Below are 16,932 nucleotides of genomic sequence, written 5' to 3' on the forward strand. Positions count from 1 at the left end.
CCCATTCATTTCACAGCAGGGACAAAACCTCAGCCCCGCATAAGTTATTTGGCATTCCAACATCAATCAAGCCAGGGTCAGTATGCTGTTCAGCACTTCATCAGGTGCTTTGCAGTACCGAAACTGAGGATACCCAGGCAGGTGGGGAAAAAAAGACGGATTTTTTAACAGGCAAATGGATGACTTTGGCTCAGCTGGACTTCAGCACAGCAACAGGAAGAAGCCTGAGGGCAGCTCTGGAGGGCTCAGCATGGGCTAGTGGGATTAACCACATTTTAAGGGGCTCCAAATAGAACAACAGGTCTTGAAAATGGCATTGGGACTTTCTGCAGGCAAAAATCATTCACTGCCACAGCACTCTTTAATAGCCTCTGACTGTGCTTTTGCGTGGCTAGGAGAAGAGAGAAAAAAAAAAAAGTAAAGAAAAAAAGAACAAAATACTAGGATCAGCTTGTGCATCCTACAGGGAGGGGAAAGAAAAGGGGAATGGGATGTGGGTCTGGAAGCAGTACTGGAGGACAGCCCCAGAAGGCAGCTTCCTACCTTTTACATTGAATAAATGGGTTTGCACTCAGTTTCTAACATTTGTAAATTTGGTTGGTTTCAGGGTCATGAAGCTAAATTGGAAAAGGGACTAAAAGTCTCCATCTTTCCTCTGAAAGTTGAATGATGAATAATCTCAAAGAATAAAATACGAAGTGATCATGTCATTAAAGCTGAAAATGTAATGTATATAACACAAACCAACGAAATAGTATATTGTTTGAACAGCTTCCCATTTTTAAATACTACTCTGCAGCTGTTTTAAACTTCACTTTCAGTGATTGCAAAATAATTTTCTTATTTTCTTCTGACCCTGCTAACTGGGAATATGTTGGGGGTTTTTTTAATATAACTTAGAAGGCAGACCTACTACATAGACCTTGTGTCAAGTTATACACAGATGCAAGAAAAGGCATAGGCGGCACCTCCAATGACAAGATATCTTCAGAATAAGGATTCTGGATGACATGTGGAAAAAAATGATATTAAACGGGGACAGGGTCCATTTGATTTTTTTGGCATTTACAAGGCTGGGGAATTAATTCTTCCTTCAGTATATCTAAGCTTATTGCAGTTTATTGCAGAATTTGTGACTCTGCAATTAATCAGAGTTAGCAACTTTGACTTCCTCTGTAAAGCAGAATGCATTTAAATGGAATCACTGGGGAGAAGCAGGAAAAAGATCATAATAGGATGATAATTTTTGCCTGAAAGGTTCTTCCAGCAAGTTGCATGATCCTGATCAGCAAGGGGTGACTCATGCAATTTGGGTAGTGGAGTTGAAAATAAAATCACAACAACATCTGGCTGATATTTAAATGTCAGCAGTGCATGCAGCACAACTGTGATACCAGAGAACTAAAAACAAACAATCTCAGGTACCTAATGCGATACCAAGGATTTGATGTTCATGCACTGTTGAAAGGAGCAAGGGGAAGAATTAGGTTTATGGTCTAAGAGTACTGATGCGCTAAATTCTGCCTCAAATTGGTGATTATATCAACAAAAAATTATCTACTACAGCAAATTGGTTTTGGATGGAATAGGAACAATATAATACAGAATTCTTGTATTCAAGGAAGCTCATACAGGCACTGCAGTTATCTCTAAACACTTTTTTCCCCGTTAATGCCCATGTTCCTTTCTAATCTATGGATTAGAGTAGACCATCCATTTACTCTATGGGACAGGCAGCAAACTTGGATATTTAGTGTGATAAAAGTATGTCAAGAGCTTAATTTTCTCAGTCCTGAGAAGTTAGGAGAGTTTCTTTCCTATGGTTACTATCTACCTTGCTGAGGCTAAACCAATAATCGATTACTCCTGTAACATTTAAAGCGTGACAATTTATTTTCAGACAAGACTAACCGGCTTCTCAAGTTCACTTGACTAAAGTTCAGCAATATCTATTCACTGGTACCAACTGCTGACCTTCCTCCTCTTGCTTTTTTACTTCTGGAAGAGTAAACTGTGCTATGGTCAGGAGAACAGGGAATTGAAACCATTTACAGAATGTCAGAAAGTAGGGACATATGGTCTTATGAAATCTGGGGACACCGAAGCAGCGTGCAGCTTTCTAACATCCAGCTATCGAGCAAACTGTCATGACACAACCCGAGAAATCCAAGAGCTGAATGAAGCAAAAGGGGCAGTAGATTCGGCAAAATGTTATAAAACCAGCACAGGTACTGGTCTTACTGAAATATTTAACAGACAGAAAATATATGTTGAAGAATCATCACAGACCAGAAATTTAGGCTCACGCTTCAGAAAACACCGTTGCACAATCAGCTCACTAGAGCAGGGTAAAGCTGTGTGACCAGTCGAATATTCTCAGACTAATTCCCTAGTTTCAGTCCATTGTTTTCTGTCTTTCCAGAAACTGAAAATTTACTTAGGGAGAAATAACAGGAGATCACCTAAGGGATGATGAGATCACTGAAGCAATTGTGAGGCAATCAAATAAGCATACCAAATGAAAAAAATAATAAATAGATGGCATATGCATCAAATATCCTTGAGTGACCCATAGTAAAGATCACTCCTTACTATTAATTAAGGGAAGGAGGATAAAAACATCTAAGTACATCACTGAAAGAACGCAGCACAGGTTTTCCCTACCTTGCTATAAAGTTTAAAGTAATTGCTGATTTCAGCAGAATGATTGCACTTCATGCAACAAGGGTGAAATTGATAAAAAATGAACTAAAGTGTCTCTTTTTCTTCCAATGTGTATTATACTGAAAGAAAAAGCAGATTTTAACATCTCAGATCAAGGTTGCCTAATATGTTGGAAGTAGCACTAGTTCACCGTCGAGTCTGAAGATACATAAGTAAGAGTTGTTTTAACATTTAGCATCTGCGTAGCTCCACAAAAGAGATCCTCCTAAATGAAATCCTAGTTTGTTCATTTTCTACTTCTATCTCCTTGGCTTGAGCACCTCTGGGGCTCTATATAAAATTTCACTTTAAAGATACATGAGTGTTCTTACACATCCAAGTCAATTTTAAGTTTAAAGACCTGAAAATATTTCAAAATCAGTATGTTTACTACTTTCCCTCCCCGCCCCCCCCCCCCCCCCGCCCCCGCCCCAAGACTGTATTTAAGAAAAAATGCCAAACAATTATGGGATGGAGTGAAGGGAAAGATGTCCTAAAAGTCAATAATGTCTGCACACATTATGGATTTTACCTTCATTACTCCTACTTGAGCAAGTTTCTGAAGTTCCATTAAATGTCGGGATGTAAAGGAGAAAAGAAAAAGATGATGACATATCTGACCAAAGCCATATTCTTAATGCATAGTCTGCTCATTTTGTCAAGGTTTCACAATAAAATATGGGTGTGTTTTTATACCTACTAAGCCTTTAGAGCATCTTAGTGAGACTAGGCACTCCAGTTCTTTTGTTAGAGCACCTGCTAGAATATCCTCCACCTTTAAGTTACTTCCATGAAATTTGGTTAGCGAGGCTGAGGTGAGTTCAGGTAAGATTTTCTGATGTGAGAAGTGTACTTCTTTTACAGTAATTATAAATTCCATCAGCAGTCCCAGTATCTATACACAGGTAGCTCAGATATATTAGTATAGAGACAGTACAAAATATGTAGAAGTTAAAAATATAGTTTAAAAATGCTATATGCTTCAACTATCATTCTTAGCTTTCTGGACATTTGGAATGATAAACTGGGTCAGACAGATTGTCTGGTAGATATTACAAACCCTAAAAATTGCTAAATGTTCATTCCAAAAAGCAAGGTTAGTAATCAAGATTTTACATTTCATTGTTGGTGGTTTTTTTTTAATGACAGCAGTTTTACCTTATGTTCAGATGCATATTTATTTATTTTGTCATTAAAAATAAGACATTAAAAAAACCTTGATTTGTTTAGTAAGATAAACAAGAAACATAAAGACTGAAACATCTAGTAACACTATGTAAATAAACCTACAGAAATTAAACAAAAATCACTTGATTAAGACTCAAATGCTCTTCTCATTCTCAAGCCCCAATTAGGGATGCAACAAGACAGACATATTCTTATCCTGAACATTTTTGTGCTTCCAGGACTATTCATAGGGCAGATTTTTTCAGGTTTTCATAATAAATTTGATCTTACGCATACTAGGATAGCTAATACCATACTGTTTTCCTGTTCTGTTATTCTCCCACAGCTTCAGTCAGCATTTATTCTGGAATAATGCAAGATATTTTGGGATTGATCTCTGGGGTTTCTCTAATTTTGACCAAAAGAATACTTTTCCAATAGTAGTTTGTCCATACTGACAGGTTCCATTAAAAGCATGAGCTTTAAAATGATCCTGTCAAAAAACTCTCAACCGACCATATTCCTGAATCATATTTATTTTCCCCTTGGTACACCCTTCCATCATGTGTTTTGGTGTTTTCCCATTTTTTCATCCTCTAGCGGTGATGGTTCCCATATTTTTTGTTAGTCCCCCTGCTGTTTACTTGACTTCAGGTGATTGAATCTTACTGCCCAGGCTTTTTTTGTGGTCTCTAGGTGATGACTCTCAGCACAGCTTCTCCACTGCTTCTTTCCTGTTCCCAACATCTTCTCCTGTCTTCCTTTTAAAAGGGCCAAAAGTTATCCACTCTGCCGCCTCTGTTCCACCAGGACTCATCACTCTCTGCCACTAAACACACAGTATGAAGGCTTTCCTTCTCTTTCCTCTCAGATTCATCCAGTTCCCAGTTATTTTCACTTCACCATTCCTAATAAAGTTAAATATCCTCTTTCCGTGCAGGCAACAAAATCTTTCATTCTTGTTCCTCCATTCTTTGGATTTGGAGTTTATCTTGGAAATTTTTGGAACTAATGGCCCTAAAGCTTCTGCTTGGAAAGAAGTGACACAAACATTGATTTTTTTTTTCCTGGTCTCTGTACTCTGTTTCCTATTTTTTAGGAACTGGGATGCATTATTTTCAAGGCTATCAAGTACTTTAGAATTTGAAAAGCATTTCCTTTGCAAAAAAAAAGGTGTTGAAATATCACAGAAAAAGATTGCTTCATCTCTCAAGAAAAAGTTGCTGATGTCTCATGGGTAGTTTTGGCAAAACCATGTACTTAGATAATATCAACTGCTTACTTCCTCCTTTCCTTCCCCCTTCCCCAACTGACTACTTAGTACTAGGGAAAGAGGCATAAGAAAATTTTTGTTTTCTTGAGGGTTTGTCTGTTTCTGAAATTACATCTTGCCGCTGGGGACCAATTAAAACTGTAAAATTTTGTGTAAATTGCTCTTGGATTTGAAAATGACTGATTTTGCAAGGAAAGGATGTGACTTTATGTGGTAAACAAGCATTCATCCTGGTCTAATCTGAAATAATACAAGCCTTCAGAGAAGAAAGAGAAAAAAATCCCCAAGAAAAGAAATCCAGGTGTCCAGCAATATTTTTTTTAAAAAAAAAGAAAAAAAAAAAAGAAAAGAGAGAGAAAAGAGAGAGAAAAAAACCCCCTGAACGTCAACTAAATGTTACATAAAATAATTTCATACTAATTACCCTTGCTGATGACACTTACTGACCCGTAGGCAGCCATTGGTTGCAGAGTTAAAGCTACGCATAGTTATACACACATTTTTGCTTGCTAAAAGCAAGTGGCTCAGGTGCCACCCTGACAGGCACCTTAGAGCTGTGCCCACATCTAGCTGTGACTGCAGCAAACCCCATAACCCAGACTTCAAAAGCATCACTGAAATCATATCTTTAAGCATCATACTCCCAAATGCATTGCAGCTGTAATTTTGTCTTTATTCTTCCACTGCAGTTCCTCACTTAGTTTTGAGCAAGGATGATAAACAATTTATTATCTGTTCATGTACATTGATGAATAAATTCCAGACAAATTATTCAAATTTTCTCCTGTCTACTGCGCTGATGATCATTTAATTTAATAAACAATAAAATTTTCTGTGCATTTTTTTTTCATGTAGCAACAGCAATCAGTGTAGTTTTTGTGATTTAGAATCACCACTAGCTTGGTCTATGACTTGTACAGAGATCACAGCAATAAACCAAGTCATTCTTTATCTCTCACAGTGAGAATAAAATTTCTTGACTTCTTTCTAAAGTGTTAATCTTTGAAAATGAAACAGAGTCACCAATGAAAATGTCCTTTACTTGCCAAAGGAATACATTTTCATGTAGCATTTGGAGGTTTGTAGTTTTTGACTTAGTTGCAAAAAAAAAGTCACATTCTTCAAACCACCCCAGTTACTGTAGATTGGTAACGAAACTGGTTAATAACAACTTTTGTTGCTAGAAACTCTTATAGCTCTAGTCTAGTACATCTATTATCTTTCTGCAAGTGATGCCTTTTAATTTTTTTTAATTTTGATTTTTTGGGATATTTTGGATTTTCTGTTGTAAGACACTTTGCTTATTGGTCAACCCAGATATGAATTCCCAGGCATGAGCTAAGCGTTGTGAGAAAACAGAAAAACATGTACCTTCACGGGTATCAGCTGTATTGCCAAATTCACCACTGGGCAAATTAACATCCAAATAGCCCTGCTGAGTGGAATAATCAATTCCTTCCCCAGAAATTCTTTGGTTTACAGTCTCAGCAGCTGCACTGGATTTTGCATTTGCCTTCTTACCGGTTGGAACAAAATCTGTTACTGTTGTAGTTTAAAACTTGTAGCTTTTTCTGTAGTTTTTCACTAAGGTCCGTTTGCTTCTCCATCTCTGTTCTGTTCCTCCACTTCCATTCATCCCTTTGGAATTAACTAGTATAAAATCTGCTGAGGCACCAGATTAAAAGGTTAATGCACTAGACACACAAAAAGGCCTGTTATGAGTAAGCTAGCTCTATAAATCAAATGTACAAACACCACCAAGTTTTCACCATGTGAAAAACTGGTTGGATGGGATGCAGCAATAAAGACAAAAAGAGTAGTTTCATTACAGGCAGAGAAGATCTTAATATTTAATGCGACACAAGAAGCTGAAAGATCTTCTCTTTAGAAACTTGCCATCTATTTTCTTTAACTCACCGAGCTAGTATTTATTTTGGTGAGCACAAACGATTTCTCACATGGAGGTAGAGGAAGAAAATTCTTCAACTGGGGCAGAAAAGAGATGGGAGAAAAAGCCTCAGGACGTATGGCAACCTGTCAGCACATAGAATGAGCAGCGATACCAACCAGATACATGGTCCAAACCTCTCCCGGCACAGGTGCTGCATTAGCAAGGTGAAGTTTGAATGGCTCTTCATGTCAGCAAGGTCACAAAAGTGTAATGGGACAAAAGCCCTGTTGATAAGAGCACCCACGCTAGTTAGATTTCAGTTTTGCACCTGCTGTTTCCAACCTCTGCTCCTAAGCTGCTGGCAGTCCTTTCCTGGGAACAGGAAACCTCTCAAACCTTTCCCCTTGCTGTTCAAGGCATTTTGTCTTTCTTCCATCCTTGCTTTTGTTTCTCAGAAAGTCTGTTTTTCTGCCTGTTCACTCCTCACACTCAAAATGCTCTGCTTTGAACTTCTGCTGCCTTCACCCATTCCTGACTGTCTACTGGACACGTCACATAACCTGTACTGATTTCTCCCTTAGTGACCAACATCCCCATTCTGTACCAGCAAAGCCCACAATTCTTCTTTTCCCACCCCCTTTTTTTTTAAAAAAAAACATATCTGTTTTGCTTACCTGAACTAATGGATGTAAATTTTATTTACTAAAATTTTAACGTGCTGCTTGCAACAATCAATTTGGGTTGCTGATCTTGAAGAATTTTTATTTTTTGAAAGCACTGGCTCTCCACCTGAGAGATTTAGGAGAATATAGGCGTTCCCTTTAATTTCTCTCAGATAAGACACTCAAAACATTCACACAAATAAAAAAAATTAAAAAACACCTCATGGTCTCTGTAGTTTCCAAAAGAAAAGATGGATGAAATTAAAAATACCTTTTAATCTTAAATCTAATAAAATTGTTTTCCAAACCTCCATTTCAGTTTTTGTAGTGTTACATTTTCTTTCACTGACAGCCTGCAACGCTATGAACTAACGAGTCTTTCATATTTGGCGTAAGTAACAATTTTCTAACCAAGCCCTCTGTGTTCTTTACATACAGCTATAGGGTTTTGTTACTGTGAATCAGAAAATAATCCTCATTTTACAGATGAGCAAATAAGGAGAGATGAACAGTCACAGTATTCTGAAGGTGGCCTCCAGTTTGGATTTCTGAATCCTCTCAGCTCAACAAACTCAACAAACAAGTACAAAAGTTAATGTCTCCCATAACATACAAGGAACTTCCAATGCATTAGTTATCAAAATATTATAAAAAAAAAAAAAAAAAAAGGAATGAGTAAGCAAATAATAAGCCTGAGAAGGCTGATAAAGAAGATCAACCAGAAAGCCCAGCTCCCAGTTTTGTGACTTCAAAACCTTTTTGCCACTGACCACCCTTTGCCATCTCCATGATTTTTTAGAAGTGCCTATCAGGTGAAATGAACCAAATCACCAAACCATACTTTCTTTTATTGGCTTGCTCAGGAAGAAGTTTATCATGTGATCAAAAATTATCAAAGGAAACTTCTAGTGCAATTAGCTCCACTAATTTACAAAGCAAATGCTGGGAAAAGCCACCCCTATTCAGATCCCATTTAAAAGGGAAATAGTGGCACGTGTCAAAATAATTTAAAAAAAAAACCACCTAAATTAAAGAAACTTTAACACCCAAGATGAAGTTCTCATAAAAGTCAGTCAAGGAAATAGTAAATCATTAAAATGATCAAATAAAATGAGATGGAATTATTTGGCTGAGATTCTTATTGCTTAATGATTTCCCCCCACCCCTGGTCAGAAGGGTTCCTGACAGCGTATTTTCCGGAATTTTATTCGATTTATTCTGAAATGGCATAATCAGCAGGAGTCACAGAGAACAGTTCAGTGTCCCTGGCAGTAATACTTACAAGTGGCACCCTGTGGGCATCACCGTACTTAGCTTTTCCTGCAAACCTGAACTAAATCAGTGGCACATCCCGACACAAGTCGCAATACGAGGACCACTGGTCCAGCACACCTTACTGCTCAGGACATTTATCCCACTAGCCAGTGCACCTTTCCTCTTCAAATGCAGAATTGCTTACTTTGACAATCTGTGACATGGATTGTGCTAGCAGTCAGAGTCCTTCACGTCATCATCTCTCACTTCCGCTATTTCATAGTGCGTATTTCAGCCTCTATACAGAGCCACAACACAAGCAACCAAAAGAGCACCAAAGTGAGAGCAACCACTACAACTGCAATCCACAGATGGAGAGAAACCCAGAATGTTTTTCCTTCCTCAAGCACCAGATTCTTCCCTCTTCCGTAAACATATTTCTACCATGAAGCAGAAATATCCCCAGGAATATTGCATCTTAGACCTCCTAGAACTTGGAGAACTTTTACAGGCACTTGCAAAGAAACTCACAAAGAATAGCTTTTGCAGCAGGGTCTTCTACAACACTTTTGTAAAGTGAAGAAATAATTTGTGAAGTGTTGAGTTTCCACATTCCCCTGGGGTCAAAGAGCTGCCTGACCACACACACCTATACCTCAGGGTGATGGCTGATAACAAGCTCGTGTGATCCACAGACTAAGAAAAAGGATTGTCTTTTTAATAGCACCAAAGTCACATCAGTTCAAAATGCTCGTTGAGATCTAGATGTCGTTTAATTTTCAAATAAAGATCCCTGTTTGGTTTGGTTTTGTGTGGGGTTTTTGTTGGGTTTTTTTTTCTGGGGGAGGGGGGGGTGGGTGGTTGTTTTTTTTTTCACTCTAAACATAACCATTTTAAAATCGCTAGTAGTTTATTTTTGCTGCTGGACAAATCCAGTGACACAGCCCCCCTTCCACAGTCCCCCCTGGCCTTTGTAAGTCTGTGGAAACTGAAGATCATGCACACTGCTTCGCTATACTCTTCTTTCTGAAGAACAAGTTCAGCATTCAAAACCTAAAGCAATGATTTTTCTCATTTGTGGATGCGTCAGATATGAATTAAGGAGATGTAAGCCCACAGCGGGTTTCTCTACGGAGCCCCACTGACATCCTTAAAACAAACCTGCCCGTACCAGTCCGTTATAGCCTCTACAGAGCCGTCAGACACAAGGTGCCTTCGGTGCTAGCAGGTTTCATAGACCAAGTTAAAAACTCAGTAGAACACATGTGGACAGCCATGGAAAGCACCCCCCATGAGGTGGGAAGTTGTTTTGCCTGATGGCAAGGCTGGACACATGCCCCGGTGGTACTGTTGCTGTTGTTCTCCATCTTTTCCTTCCCCATCTTCCCCCATGAAAAAAAGAGAGAAGATGGAGTCTGCTGCTCGTGGCCAGCTGAGTGCCTACGGACTCCAGCAGAGGAGGAAAAAGCCCAGCGCTTCTGACTAGCAGAGGTAGCTGCCCCTTAATTTCCAGAGGACCTCTTCCCTAGATGCCTAAATCTCCCACGTTACACCATGACGTGGGGGCTGTGGAGCTGAAATGTGGGAGAAGATAAGCCGATTATTCAGAAGGACTTAGGACCTGGGCCTCAGCCCAGACACGTCTGCAAACGCTTCATGAGTTACACCGGGTTCACTAGGAATTCGCTGAAGCTTCATGAGTTACACCGGGTTCACTAGGAATTCGCTGAAGCTGGTTATGTTGAAAGAGGAATTTTCATTTAAAACTTCTTTAGGAGTCAAACGTTGATGTTTTTAAACAAAGATCTAAGATGGGACTTGCTCCCACTTTATGTCTTTGAAGGAAGGCCTGTCAGATAATCGCTTACGATGTATATTCCTCACAGGCTACTGACAAATCACAAATTATTTAGGCAAATAAAGCAGGTCATCAGTGTTTGCTCAAAAAAAAACCAAACCCAACCATTTTAAATTAGTATCCTGCATGAAATAGTCGTGCTATATATGTATTTATATACCAAATCTAAGAGAGGCTTTGCACATCTCTTCTGAAGGTACTTAAAACTGCCGTATAAGGAATATAAAGAAAAATATGTTCAAAATAATAAGGTGTAATTAAGCCACTTACAGGCAGATAAGCCATTTCAAATGAAATAATGTAGCCAATTCACAGAACAAAGCACACAAAGAACCTGAACTGAATCTCTCTACAGTTAAAATTTTGACTTGCAATTTGGATGTTTTCACCCCGTTAGTGCAGCAAGCTAATTGCTGGAAATACCCTAAGAAAGGCTTTTTTTGGTGTGGTTTTTTGTGTGTGTGGTTTTGGGTTTTTTTTTTAAAAACTATGTCTCTACTTACTTAGAGCAGAGAAATTTGGACGAGGCTCACCATATCCAGAAGCATTCACTGAACAGAGCCATTGAACATTACGTGCTTCTTCTATGACTGCTGCTGGCGCTGGCATTGATGGGACCCCAGATATATGAGGTCCTTAACAGACTTCTGCCGCCCCCCCCCCCCCCCCACTGTATTTGCCTTAAACTGAGGCACAAGTACATCGTAAAAGGCAGCTTATACCTTCTTCTAAAACAAAACGTCTTCACAGACTCCTTTGTCCGCCCCATAATTACGGGAATGCATTTCTATTTTGACAGGTTATCTGAGAAGTTTCATGCGTGGGAGATGCCCGTGAATGCCGTAAACAGGAAGGCAGGCGGGCAAGGCCAGCACAGCTGTAACCGCAGTGTAAGGTCTGGAATGCTGCCGTTCAGCAGTAAATAGTAAACCATTCCCTTTCAAATGGGATACGATCGGGCAACTCGTAATTCTGTGGAGGATTTAGCCTATAGCTGTGATCAGCTCTTGGTCTGTTGTTAGTTTTGGCAGTGGCATACACCCCACCAGGTGGCTGTCACAATCACTTGGGATTTTTGAATAACTTCCCTCGATAAATGGGTACCACTGTGCTGTGGAGCTATGCCATCCTGGATGAAGCCCTACACAAGTATATTCATTGCCTTCTGTTCTGTCAAATATGGATCCATGTCTGGAGCTGGGGTATTGCTTTACATTCTTTTGATCAATTTAAATTCTGAAATAAACCCAAGAAGTGTCCTCAGAGTTACCTTGACAATGGCACGGATTGGGAGCCTGTTCCTGAGGACACTGGAAAACAGGGGATCCAAGGGCATTCTGTTCTCCTGTGACTCCAGGAATCCATCATTGGTGGTGTCACATATCTTAGAGCTTCAGGGAATGAAAAGACGCCCTTCCTGAAGGACGTTATCAACTGTTGTTCTTAATTTAACACATGCTGACTGAAGGACAGAGGTGTCCTCATAATATTTGGCTATAGTTTTCCTGACTGTAGGTCTATGCATGTTTTGGATTCTCTGCCCCCTGCCTTTCAACTACATGGCTCCAAAACCTAGGGAATTATAAATCCAGTGGCCCTTAAAGTGCCTCTCTTTTTGGCTATTATTTACTATGGTTGAACAACTATTATATTTTTTTCTTCTTTTTTTTTTTTTTTTTTTCATGAGCAGCAAATTACAAAATTGTACACCTAACTGCACAAACCAGAATTTTAGCAGGTTGAAAAAGTATCATACTGAGAAATGTTTGCAACTGTCAGCTTGGACAACCTTGCGAAGAACTGTGTGAACACCACAAAGAGCAGTGATAAAAGTGTAATTCTTTTACTCGGATTATGTTTTTCTGAGGGAAAGTATTCTCGCCCAGTGAACAAAAGTATTACGCTTTCTAAAGGCAATATTTGCAACAGAAGAGTTTCAGAATAGGAACTACTAACTGTAATTATAAATAATAATATTAACATCATGTAGGTGTACATCTGAAGAGAATAGGCTTTGTTGTTATTTCTCAGATTTGAAACATGACTATGTCGTAACCAGGTGAGAGGAAAAGGAAAAAAAAATAATCAGAAATGTTGAACTTTCAGAAGATCTTATGTTGTCCTAGGTTATGGATCTGTTTACCACTTCATTATACGCTTGGCATTTATAACTGTCTTTATTGAATTTACTCTTCACTGTAGCTATACATGCAGGCAATTATTTCCTCCATGACTTTCCATAAAAATCTATTATCCTGATGTTACAATTACTTTAGCAACCATAGCAAACCTATCCTGTGGCTGTTTTACCTGTTAAGGATATCTGTTGCCTGGTTTGCAGACACACACTTTTCTTACCCAGAGGTGATCCCTGGGGCAGACAGGAGGAAGGGGAAAGAGAGCTGGAGCGGAGAGGAACGTCCAAAGGCTGGTACTGTGTAATGGCTGTAATACAACGTACTCCACAAACACATGTAACTTTTTTCTACCATATACTCTAGGTGCACCACACATGAACTAAACAGCAGACCCAAGGACAATTTTTCACGGTGTTCTTGCATATGGCACGGCCCCGACACTGGCTGAAAGATCCCATCTTTGCTTTTGATGTTTGAATAACAAACCTGGAGAACTGTTGTCAGTGCAAAAGGAGAAGAAACATCAATACTGTCCTTTAGTAAGAGAGGAATTTGTAACATGGTCATTTGGAAAGGGTGTGTGCATTCTGTCTCTTTGCAAGAAAATGATGAAAACATTAAAAGAAAAAGGGAACTGCCAATAAACCCTAGGCCCCAGTGAGGAGCATACTCTGTGAAACACCTGGTAGCACAGTGCTCACCCCAGTGTCCTCTACTTTAATTTAGGTAGACTGCCACTTGGATGCAGAAAGGTTAAAAGTTTTCATCCCAGCACAGAGACCTAGAATGCAAGCCCTAGTTGCTTTCACTGTGGTACTATTTTCTTACTAGTTTCCTGAGGCTGTAGGAAAGTGGCAAAGTTATTTCCAAAACACCACCATCACAACAGAAGGACAGGAGAAGACCTGGGGCTCACCAAAACTCACTCTTCTTTCATGGAAGTTTGCACTTGTCTCAGCGCAAGCTGAAGAGCTCTAGGACACCAGAGCTTTCTCTTTTCCCTTGGAAGGAAAGCAAAACCTTTCCCCAACCCAAGGGCTCTGCTGTAAACTCTGCAGTGGGAATTTCATCTTTTCCCTTCCCCTTTGACTACTCCCTTGGGAGGGTGGTTAGCCCCCAGGAAGCTCTGTGATGGAAAGCAAACCCCAAGGCAAACTAGGTCAGACCGGGAGCATCTATTTACGTCTGTTTTTAATGGGGACTAGCTACCTTTAAGCTATGAATTAAGACCAGCTTAATGAGCTTGAGTGGGTTCATTCTCTATTAAAATTCTCGTCTTGCTGACACGAGTCTGATTGCTCCTCCTGCCAAGCTGCCAGATGACAGGACTCGGAAGTGGCCCTCTTACCTGTTCCACCCTGGGCTAAGCACCTTCTGTCAGCTGCAGCCGGGTAGAGTACCACTCCGAACAGCAGGCACCCTGCCGTGCCGGCGAGAAGCCATTCTCGCATCCGCTTTCATTAGTGGCGCTTCCAAACACCAGTGTGAGAAAAGCCAAAGACAAGGGAATTGCCAGGGGGGACAAGGACAGGGATGTAAGCATTGTAGATATTTATGAGGCAGGTGTGGAAGCAAGTGGGCAGCACCAGCACCTCAGGAGCAGCACTTAGTGGGTGAAGGGTTGCTGACAAATGACAATCAATTTGTTGGTTTGGTTTTTTGTTTTTGGTTTTTTTTTTGTTGCCAGATATCTTGGTTGCCAGTAACTGACCTGTAATGTATGTTGGCTGCCATCCTAACAAACTGCAGGTGGACCAGGGGTTGAGGTGATGCCATTACAAATTATCATCTGCTAGATCAAAGTGCATGGGGAAGAACTGCAGGTGTGCTATGTTAATACCTACATCTATCTTTCAAGTCATTTAATAATCAAATCTAATGTGGCTTCCATATCAGTATGCTTTCTTGGACCTCAAACACTTTGATGAAGCTTAATGCATCACATATTGGCATAATTCACAAGCTAGATATACAATGCTCATTTTTCCTTCTTAATACTCATGTCATCTGTGAGTGGGGAATACAGAAGATGATATTGTGTGTGGAGGCACAGGGAACAACATCCAGGCTCAGTGGTCTTGTGAAAGCTGTGGTTTGGTTTTGTCCTTTTTTTGCCCCTAAAATGCAAAACAATATATCTAAATGGGGTTTCATGTTCATTACCGAAGGCTTGACTAGGCTTATGTTGGTTTTTTTAAGTTACCTGGCTTTGGCAGCTTATTTTTACTGTTTATAGTCACCTAGGCATTTCCAGCCCTCAGTGCATTTATCCCCCAAACACTCCAAGTGAAATACAAAACTATCATTTATCATCCTCGCTTTTATATGACGTGAAACAGAGACAAAGAAAACCAGTGATATGCCCTCTGCCACAGAAGAGTCTATAGCAAAGGAGGGGACTAAACCTATCAGCCCTGAAACACTCTTGTGCGTTCAGGCTGTCTTCCTCTCTTTGTGGATTTCATTTCATTAGCTCCGAAGTAGCAGGCAAATGGTACCCTGCATGTGTGTGGCTGAGGTTCTCAATTAAGTTTCATTCATTCGTAGCTTAACAAATTACCACAAGTCAGCCGAACCCCCAGTGTCCATGTGCACATGCTTAGCAAACATAAGCTGAAGCTGGTTAGCCTAATCCTTTTTCTTTCGGGTTTAAAAGAGAATGCATTACTTTGCCCCAGCCATGAGCTGAAAGCATGCATGTGGACAATTGCTGGGACCACCAAAACACAGTCATTTGTGGAGCTGCCCTAATTTGTTTGGGAGGCAGAGCTGAGAGAGAGAGAAAGCACAAATGTTTGGCTGTTTAGGATTCAGCATAATCTGAATACAGTAACGCAGTTATTTGCTTTTTGGAAAATTAGATTTCTCATATATTCCCATAAGCCTTAAAAATACTATTATGGCCTTTTAGTTTACTCAGCAGGCTACTTCATGTTTATTTTTGCAGGGAAAAAAAAAGGGGGGGGTGGGGAAGGATAATTGAATAAGACTGAAGTCAGAATAAATTCACAATATCTTCCAAAGGACGAGGGGACCTTAGAGCCCAAGGTCACAGTGCCTGTGTGCTTTAAGCCTCCCACTGCACCCAGCCATCCTGCTCCGGCCGGGACTGGAGCTCAGGGCAAGCCAGGGACAACACGGAGCTCCCTGCAAGGTGCTCCCCGTGGCCTGCCCACACCTGCTGAGCCCTCGCAGGGACCAGCACCCTCAGGTCCATCGGCCAGGACGGGCTGTCTCGCCAGCCCTGCTGGGAGGGAACGTGCTAAATGGCATGAGAACGGCGGGTCGGCAGCCACGGCTTTCTCCCCAGCATCACCTGAAACAACTGCAGCTCCTTCCTGGGGGGAGCGCACAGCCCATCGCTCCCAGTCACCCTCCTTGCCAAGCAGCTGTATTTACTGGATGCAGGAATGGATATATTTTCTTCATTCTTTTAAAAACCTCTGAGAGCAGTTCAGGTCTAGCACTTCTCTGCTGTCAGAGCACTTCGTGCTCCCCCGGCCAGCACACGCTGGGTACCCCTGCTCTGCTCATCCCCTCTCCCAGCTGCTGGTACCCCAGGGGGGCTTCTCCCCTTGCCACCGAATGCCATGCAGGCTGGTGGCCACCTCACAGCCGCTCACTGCAATGAGCTGCGGCTTCCCCGGCCAGCCCGCTCTAGCAGCTGCAGCAGATGTTTCTGCTTTTTCTGGGCCAAAGGAAACTTCATGAGGTTTTTCCTCTCTTTTGGGAAGGGATGCCAAAACAGTCAAGGAATGGGAAATATATAACTATTCACATTTCCAAACCAGGAGGGAAATACTGCAGTTGGATTGCTTAAAAGCATGTACAGGGCCAAACTCTGCCATTGGAAAAAAAAAAAAAAAAAAAAAAAAAAAAAAAGAAAAAAAGAATGGGAATTGCACCTGCGTAACTCAAACATCCCTACCTGCATAAAGGGGGAAAGCCATCTCTCTATTTTGAAAGATAGCATATAATTATTCAAA

The sequence above is a fragment of the Falco biarmicus genome, chromosome 2, assembly GCF_023638135.1.
Source record: "Falco biarmicus isolate bFalBia1 chromosome 2, bFalBia1.pri, whole genome shotgun sequence".
Taxonomy (NCBI): domain Eukaryota; kingdom Metazoa; phylum Chordata; class Aves; order Falconiformes; family Falconidae; genus Falco; species Falco biarmicus.